Here is a 7,494-nt window from a genome sequence, read left to right as displayed (position 1 = left end):
AAATTAATCTACATGTTCACAGCAATTCCAATCAAAATACCAGAGATATTCTTCCGAGATCTAGAAAAGACAATCATAGAATTTGTCTGGAATCATAAAAGATCTCATATTGCAAAAGCAATCCTGTGCAAGAAGAATGGAGTAGAAGGCATATCATTCCCTGACCCCAAGATATACTTACTATAAAGCTGTGATCATAAAAGCAGCATGGTATTGGGACCAGCAGTTAGCATAATGGCTATGTCGCTGGACTCCCACGTAGTTGACCGCTGTTTGCGTCCCGGACCCGGTGGCTTAAACTCACACTGGGCATGTGCACATGCATGTCCAAGATTCTGACAGGAGAATGGAGAAGAGATTGTGGCATGGCCATCCCTCCTGGGGGGGGAGTGATTTCTCGCTTTCTATCTCTCTGTCTCTCTCTGTCTGTCTGGCGAGCACATGCGCCCTATAGAAAAACCTCTCAAAAAAAAAAAATAAAACAGTATGGTATTGGCATAAAAACAGACATGTGGACCAATGGAAGAGAATAGAAACCTCAGAAACAACCCTCAAAGCTTACAGCCAACTGATTTTTGACAAAGGCTATCAGTCAATCCATTGGGAAAAGGAAAACCTCTTTAGTAAATGGTGCTGGAAAAACTGGGTATCCACCTGCAGAAAGATGAAACTGAACCTCCATTTTTACCATTAACAAAAATCAACTCAAAATGGATCAGAGATCTGAACCTAAGACCTCAAACAATAAAACTACTGGTGGAAAATGCTGGGGAAACTCTAGGAGACATTGGAGTAGGCAAAAACTTCTTAAATAAGACTCCCCAAACACAGGCAATAGTCCCTAAAATATACAGGCGGGACTATATCAGACTAAGAAGTTTCTGCACAGCAAAGGACACAGTAACAAGTGTGAACCGACAACCCTCAGAATGGGAGAATATTTTTGTAAAATATGCCTCAGACAAGGGACTGATTACCAGAATACACAGGGAACTCAAGTGCCTTATGTGAAAAAAAATGATTAACTCAATTAAAAGATGGGAAAATGAGCTGAACAAAAATCTCTCTAAGGAAGACATACAAACAGCCAAAAAGCATATGAGGAAATGCTCAACATCCCTCATCATTAATAGGATGGAGAAGTGGAGAAGGGATTGAAGTGGGACAATGCCACATTGGGAAGGGATGCTTTCTTCTTTTCCTTCTTTCTCTGACTCTCGCTCTTTAACAAGTGTATGCACCCTCTAGCAACTTAAAAAAATATATCTTTAATTTGAAATCACATCAGTTTAATTTTTATATTTCTATTTCAGAGTAGAAAGAAACTGTTCTCCCAATGTCAAAGTTAGAGAATTGTAACAGTGATCCACATTGCTCTGATTTTTACACAGAGGAACCAGAACACCATACTTCTTTAGTCCAATTGACATAAAAGAAGCTCCAGTCTCAGAACTTTTTGTATTACTCCCTGAAATTGTGTGTGTAAAGCTATTTATTTATTTATTTATTTACTGGAGAGGTTTTTGCTACAGGGCACGTGCACTCGCCAGAAAGACAGAAAGAAACAGAGAGACAGAAAGTGAGAAATCATCCCCCAGGGAAGATGGCCACGCCACGATCTCTTCTCCTCCATTCTCCTCTCGGGATCTTGGGCACGCAAGCACACGGTCTCAATGTGAGTTTAAGCCACTGGGTCCAGGACTTGAACCGCAGTCGACTACATGGGAGTTTAGTGAAATAGCCTTTTTTTTTTAAACAACTAGCTATTTCATTTGATAGCTCTATTTTCAAGGTTTACTCAACCATGGTATTTTAAAAAACAGTATTGATATTCTGGCTACAATGTTATTTTGTGTTAATGTATATAGCTATTTATGGATGACCACTCAATGTTATTTTTAATATATTCTTTTCTTAAAAAAATTTGTTTAATTTTCTTTCTTTCTTTCTTTCTTATTATTATTATTTTAGTTTTCTATATGACACATGTATTCTCCAGAGAGAGAAAGAGAAAGAGAAAGTGAGAACACAAGCCACCAGGTCCAGGACTCGAACTGCAGTTGGCCATGTGGGAGTCCAGTGCCTTAACCACTATGCCACCTGCTAGTTACAAGCAGAATGTTCTTGGGCAAGTTATTCTCTGAGTTTCATTTGCAAAATGCCAATACTAAATGAAACCTTGAATATGAGATATTTAAGTTTGAATATGATACATTGTAGAGCCATGATAAACTCATAAATTGTTAACTCTTATTTTTTTAAAGAGGCTTTTGCTACAGGGTGCCTACACTTTTCAGTGAGACAAAGAGAGAGAATGTGAGAAATCACCCTCAGGGAGGATGGCCATGCCACAATGTCTTCTCCTCCATTTCCTTTCAGGATTTTGGGCACAAACACACACATGCATCCAGCATGAGCTTCAAATACTTAAGTCCAGGACTTGAACTGCTATCAGCCATGTGGGAGTCTCATGCCTTAACCACTACACCACCTACCAACCCCAACTTCCAATCTTTAATATCACTATTATATAAATTAAATTTGGTATTCAAGTATCCATTATTAAGTCATAAAGGATTGCATGCAATATTTTGATGTGAAATAAATATTTTCATAGTATGAAAAATCATTTCTATTTATGCTAAAATATTTCCTCTGGGATAATATCATATCAGACTTTAAAGTAGTACTAAAATAAATATTTTGTTACAAATGACTTATAAAATATACACAAATGGAAAAATAAGACAAAATTTAAAGAATCTTATATGTGAGTACTAGGAATAAATTAGGCATTATGAGTTAGTACAGAAATGATAAGCTTTAATAGAAGTTAAGATGCATACTTGAAGTAGGAGTCTATTTCATCCCTGCAGGAAGAGTCCAACAATATTTAATGACTCTGATATGTCTAGCAATATATTAACACCTTTGACTTTAATTGCTTTGATTAAATTTTAGTACCCAGACAATTCTTTCATATTGCTTCTACTATTTACTTAATGAATAATACATTCTCCTGGAAAAATATATCTTCTGTGTCATGCCAAGCTCTGTTAGAAAGGTTAATGTGGTATTTTATAATGCTCGAGATGTGTGAGGTAGTGAAATTCCATTCAGACAAATAGAAATGCCAGGGCATTTTTAATAAGACCCTAAATAAAATGCTAACATATGTTCTGAGGGAAAAAAAAATGAAATCCCTTTTAAGAAAATGCAAAGAAAATGTTATGTTTTTGATGTTATTGCAGTTATAGATAGGATTTACTTCAGATAAATTACCAAGGAAACTATTTTCCAGTTCCACATAATACCTCAATGTTAATAATACGAAAGCAATTAACTTCTAAATTTTATTGCTATTATATTATATTAACACAATTTATACTGAAAATAAAATTAATATAATAAATTTTGCACATCAACCTTTTTATTATTGTTATTTTTAATTTTGCCAGTGGGTGTATGAGCTCACCAGAGAGAAAAGGAAAGGGAGAAAATATCATTCATGGGGTATCGTCATGCTACAATTCTTTCTCCTTTATTTCTTCCACCTTTTGGGATTTGGGGAATGCCTTCACACATGCCTGGCATGCTTTTCAAGCCGCCGCATCTTTGACTCTAACCTCACAATCAGTCATGTAGGATCGAGCTGCTTTAACCATTGAAACACTGGGAACCAGCAGTTAGCGTAATGGCCATATCGCTGGACTCCCATGTAGTTGACCGCGGTTCGTGTCCTGGACCCGGTGGCTTAAAACTCACGCAGGGCGCATGTGCATGCGCTCCCAAGATCCCGAGAGGAGAAGGGAGGAGAAGGGATTGTGGCGTGACCATGATTTCTCGCTTTCTGTCTCTCTGTCTCTCTCTGTCTGTCTGGCGAGCGCACGCTCCCTATAGCAAAAAACCTTTCAAAAAAAAAACATTGAAACACTGAAAGGCCCCATAGAACTTTTCTTTCCTTTCTTTTATTTCTTTTGTTAATTTAGAAAATATGGAGCTAATATCTTGAGAATTAAAAACTGTTTCCAGCTATATATTTCCCTGAGTTCTAAGACATTCACACAAAGGACACAAGTATTTATTTTTGCAAAATTTTGTTGTTTGTTTATTACTTTCCTCCCCCCAGAACTATATTAAGATGATGATTTGAAATTCTGGAAGTAGTTTGACAGGAAGATGAAGAAGAGATATGATTTTAATACAGAGAACTATACTAATTGGCTCCACTTAAAATTTTTGTTGTTGATACACTAGAAGGTATTTATGAGATTATTATTATTTTTGAGAGATTTTTTACTATCAGGCATGTGTGCTCAATAGAGCAGAAAATAAGAAATCACCCCCCATGGGGGATGGCCATGCCACAGTCCCTTTTCCTCCATTCTCCTCTCAAGATTTTGACCATAAACATGCATGTACCTGATGTGTGTTTCAAGTGGTGTGAGTTTCAAGTGGTTAGGTTCAGAACTCAAACCACATTCGAACACGTGGGAATCCAGTGCCTTAACCATTATGCAACCTGCTGGCCCTTTAATGAGTTATTTTCTTATTGGAATGTGGATTTGTAAATTATCGTCCAAAATCTGGTTTCTCCCCCATGTAACATGAAATAGAACATTTGAAAAGAGTTTATGAGCCAGCCAAGTGGCATGCGACAAAGCTGGCTGGAAGACACATGATCGAGAACACAGTTCAGGGAACCAGCAGTTAGCGTAATGGCTATGTCGCTGGACTCCCACGTAGCCGACTGCGGTTCACGTCCCGGACCCGGTGGCTTCAAACTCACGCCGGGCCCGTGTGCGTGCATGCCCAAGATCCCGAGAGGAGGATGGAGGAGAAGGGATGGCGGCATGACCATCTCCCCGGGGGGGTGATTTCTCGCTTTCTGTCTCTCTGTCTCTCTCTGTCTGTCTGGCGAGTGCATGCACCCTATAGCGAAAAACCTCTCCAAAAAAAAAAAAAAGAAGATAGTTCAACACCTGGACGTGGTAACTTGGAAAATACACTAAAAAATAAAGTTTTCTGAGCTGCTTGGTATGTGCGAAGATTAAAAATATGGAAAATATGATTAGCATGCATGTTGAGGAGATTCCCTAGTTCTGTTTATATTCATTTAGTAACTTAAAAGTTGCAGTTGAAGGCCTGATAGTGGCATACTTGTTAAGATGATTTAATCCCACATTGTCAACTCCACTGTCTGAATTACAGACCTGGTGCTTGAGACACATGATGGGTGTGTGGCTATGTGTGCCCAAAAATCCTGAGAGGAGAATGAAGAAAAAGGGATTATGTAGTGGCCATTTCTTTGGGGGCAATGACTTTTCATTCCCCCCTTTCTCTGTCTCTCTCCAGTGGGTGCATGCACACTACAGCAAAAAGAAAACAAACAGAAAATTTAAAAGTTTATGTCTTAGAAAAGAGTGAGAAATTAGAGTGTGTGAGAAAAAGAAGTATGCTCAAGAGAGTTTTGTTCAATAACCCCTCATCCCACAAGCCTTCCCAGCCAGTTAGGCTATGGGTATATGTGCCCTGTGTGTACAGGTCCACTGGGGAACCAAATGTGATTTTCCATATGGATGCAGCATTAATGAGTAGTGCATTACCCCTGAACCCCACCCTAGGCAGCCCAGCGGGGCATTTTCCTACCTTATTTCTTCAGTTCTCTTATAACTTAGAGCAGAATTTTCTCTTTCCTTATAACAGAATTTTCTCTCTTTCCTTTTAAATACTCTACTAAAAAAAAAAAGGGTCAAGATGGGGGTATAGTGGTAAAACCAACAAACAATCAAAAAACAAACAAAACAAAGAAACAAAAAAATGGGGCCATCAGGTGGCATGGTGGTTAAGGAGCTGGATTCTACGTGGCCGCCTGCAGTTGTAGTCCTGGATCCAGTGGCTTGAAAATTACACCAGACCCATGTATGTGTGTGCCCCAGACCCCAAAACAAGAATAAGGAAGAACCATCCACCTTAGAGGGGTGACTTCTCACTTTCTCTTTCTCTGACTCTCTAGGTCTCTCTCCAGCAAGTACACAAGTCTAATGGCAAAAACCTAAAACAAACAAACAAAAGAGCATAGAACACTTTAAGAGGTAATTCCACATGGGAAACTTCACAGTTCAAAGCCTAGAGACCTCTTTTAGTGTGCCAGGCACAGTCCTGCCCATGATCCAGGACTGGTTAAGAGTTGGGGTTGTACTTTGGCATTGAAACCCTTTTGGGTGCATTATCTTTCTCTCCCTTACTCATAGAAGAAATAAAAGCATTTAAAAAATGAATACAAAGAATTTCTAGGTCCAGGAGGTGGCATGAAAATTAAGATGCTGATTCTACATGCCAATAACAGTTTGAGTCCCAGACCCAGCAGCTTGAAGATAATGCTGGGTATGTGTGCATGTGTGCCCAAAATCCTGAGAGGAGACTGGAGGACAAGGGATTGTGACATGGTCATCATCCTGAGAGGTGATTTCTCACTTTCTGTCTCTCTCTCCGCCTCTCTCTAGAGAACACACCTACTCTATAACAATAACAAAAACAAAGTGTTTCTCATCTACTCAGAAACATGTTTCTATGAAAATAAGTATTTTTAATTTATATAAAAATCTTAAGGCTACAATGAAGTCTAGATATCTACTCAAACAGCTAAAATAAAGGTAAAGTGACAATACCAATGTGGGCAAGCATGTGAAGAAATTTTCATTTATTGTGCACGAGAATGTAAATGGTACACTCTGGAAATAGTTGGACAGATTTTTACAATGATAAGAATACAGATACAACCCTGAAATTATGCTTCTGGGTCCTTATTTAAAGATAAAAACTCACTTCGACAAAAAAAAAAAAAGTTTATAAATTATTGTTCACAGCTTTTTATTTGCAATATCCCCAAACTGGAAACCACTGAAATGTGCTCTGATAAGTGAGTGCTTAAGCAAACTGTGGTATATTCATGCTATAAAATAGTATTCAGCATTACAAAGGTATCATTTATTACTAAACTTAAATGGCTTGGATAAGTCTTAGAAATATGCTGAATGAAAAGCTGATCTCAAAACATCGCATACTGCATAATTTCATTCCATATTATATTCTTTAAATAATAAATGATAGAACCCCAAAGCACATTAATAGGCACCAAGGATTAATAATAGGGAGAGAGGATGCATTACAGAAATAAGTCTGGTGATGGATCAGTAGTATATCTTGATTGAAGTGAATGTTACATCCATTAAGTGGTAAAATGATACAGAACCACACATATACTTTGTTTTAGTCATTCTGTGGTTTTAATATTATAGTATTATTTGTTTCTTTAGAGGTTTTGCCTTAGGGTATATCTGCTCACTGGAGATAGAGACAGAGACAGTGAAAGGGAAACTGAGAAATCACCACCACCATCCCCAGGGGAATTGCCACATTGCAATCCCTTCTCCTCCATTCTCCTCCTGGGATGCACACACATGCACCTGGAGTGAGTTTCAAGCCACCAGG

The sequence above is a fragment of the Tupaia chinensis genome, unplaced genomic scaffold (genome assembly GCF_000334495.1).
Source record: "Tupaia chinensis unplaced genomic scaffold, TupChi_1.0 Scaffold000111_1, whole genome shotgun sequence".
NCBI lineage: Eukaryota > Metazoa > Chordata > Mammalia > Scandentia > Tupaiidae > Tupaia > Tupaia belangeri.
Note: the sequence above shows the minus strand (reverse complement) of the source record.